The sequence below is a fragment of the Callorhinus ursinus genome, unplaced genomic scaffold, assembly GCF_003265705.2.
Source record: "Callorhinus ursinus isolate GAN/ISIS: 27379988/994484 unplaced genomic scaffold, GSC_fseal_2.0 scaffold5, whole genome shotgun sequence".
NCBI lineage: Eukaryota > Metazoa > Chordata > Mammalia > Carnivora > Otariidae > Callorhinus > Callorhinus ursinus.
Window position 1 is genome coordinate 45,251,029 of NW_027397067.1, and position 2,331 is coordinate 45,253,359.

Below are 2,331 nucleotides of genomic sequence, written 5' to 3' on the forward strand. Positions count from 1 at the left end.
GCTTTACGTGAATTTTCTTATTTTTAAGGGTCAGATCTTTAAGATAAAATGCAAATACCTTCGGATGCTACTACTAGTTAACACAGTAGCAGTGATCAGAAAGCAAGATTCCTTGGGAATAGAAACCAGAATATAAAATCTGGGAGTTAAAGGGAAGGTGGCACAAAAGGTGGAAAGCAAACACTAATTTCCCTTTCTTCACAATTTTGTTGAGGATGAGAAATATCTGTACTCATAAAGCCAGGACAATTCCAAGATGTTTGTTATGCTGTATTTTTAATTGGCTCCTTTTTAGAAAATGCTCAGGGATAGTCATCAAGGATAGTCAGGTACAGAGCACTTTCTTAAGGGTTATGATTAAATATTTTTTACTTAGAAAAACATAATCTTCTATCAAGAAAGCCTGGGAAATAAACAATTTTAAGGTAGGATAAAAAAAAGAAGTAGTATCAATAGGTATACATCCAAAACACAATTGTTTTGAACATTTTGATTAAGTTTTTCATTAAATCTTGCAATTTTCAAGTAACATTATACTGTAAGCGTTTTCCATGTTATTAAACAGTCTTTGTAATTACCATTGTAATTGCTACACAGGGCTTCACAATAATTTACATGCTCCATTTTTAAAATTTAGGTTGTATCCAGTTTTTCACAATTATATATATATATATAATGTTACAATGCCCATTTTTTTAAATTTACGATGAATTTTATTTATTTTTTTAATTTAAATTCAATTAATTCATGTAGCGTATTATTAGTTTCAGAAGTAGAGGTCAGTGATTCATTAGTCTTATATAACACCCAGCGCTCATGACATCACGTGCCCTCCTTAATGCCCGTCACCCAGTTACCCCATCCCCCCACCCCCCTCCCCTCCAGGGACCCTCAGTTTGTTCCCTATGATTTAGAGCCTCTTATGGTTTGTCTCCCTCTCTAATTTCATCTTGTGTTATTTTTCCCTCCCTTCCCCCATGAGCCTCTGTTTTGTTTCTTAAATTCCACATATGAGTGAGATCATATTGTAATTGTCTTTGGCTAATTGACTTTTTTCACTTACACAATGCACATTTTTTTAAAAATATGCAACACTTCATGAATTTGCGTGTCGCCCTTGCGCAGGGGCCGTGCTACCCTTTTCTGTACCGTTCCAATTTTAGTATATGTGCTGCCAATGTGAGCACATTGTTACAATGCACATACTTGTATAGAATTTGTTTTGTGTTTTAGAACTATTTTCTGAGACGACGTCCACAAACAAAATCAATGCGACAAGAAGCATGAGCAGTTTAAGGCTTTTGGCATATTACTGTCAAAAGACTGCTTTCAAAAAGACATTTTCATATACTCATTTGGAAACATAAATTATTAAAGACTTTTTGGAGAGTAATTTTATAGTATCTTTCAAATAAAAATGCATATATACTTGGAACCAGCAATCCCACTTCTAGGAATCTTTCCAACAAAAATAGTTACACATATATTCAAATACAGATGTACAGGGTTTCATTTTAGCATTGTTTAAATTAGGAAAGAAACTGGAAATAACCTAAGGGAAAAGGTCAAATAAATTGCATTATGGCTATATTTTGGCAAATATAAAGCTGCTAAGAATTAAGTGGTTCTACATTTATTGACACGGAAATATCTCTTAGAGAGTTAAGTGGAGAACAAAAGCTGATAGAAAAATAATCAGAATGATTTCACTTATTAAAAAAATAAGTAATTATATATGTTTGAAGATTCATTCAAAAATCAATAGGGATTGACGGTGGTATGATCTTATGAATGGATTTAATACCACCCAACTGTACATTTAAAAATGGTTACGATGGGGGCACCTGGGTGGCCAGTTGGTTGAGCATCTGACCCTTGATTTCGACTCAGGTCAGTTAGGATTTATAACACATATTTTGCTTAAAGATATTAAGTTAATTACCTAAGACTACACAGCTGGAATGTGTCAGAGCCAGGCATTCAAACCTAAGTTTACTGGGTCCAAAGCCCATGTTCTTTCCATCTCACCACTGTGCATTTTTACTCTATTTTAATGCTGATAGGATAAATTACCCCTCACTCCTAAACTTTTTCACCTTTGTCTTTGCTAACACAGTGTGTTCATCATTCCAAATGGACTTTAAAATCACTTTGTCAAATCCCAGAAATCAAACAAATAAGAAAACAGGCTGGAAATGAACCTATAAACTGACTTAGGGAAATGCTGACACCTTTAAAATAGTTAACTTTCCTAAAAAGGATATGGTGTGTCCATTGCTATCAATTTTATTCATGTCAGTCTACCTTGTTAACATTATTCACAATCCTTTT

General features: G+C 33.7%; 1 non-coding gene across 1 annotated transcript; it reads right to left on the reverse strand.

The window, feature by feature from the left end:
• Nucleotides 1–1,080: 1,080 nt before the first annotated feature.
• Nucleotides 1,081–1,187, reverse strand: LOC112823782 (U6 spliceosomal RNA). The gene has a single exon (XR_003208139.1). It is a non-coding gene; the product is annotated as a U6 spliceosomal RNA (small nuclear RNA).
• Between the last annotated feature and the right edge of the window lie 1,144 nt (nucleotides 1,188–2,331).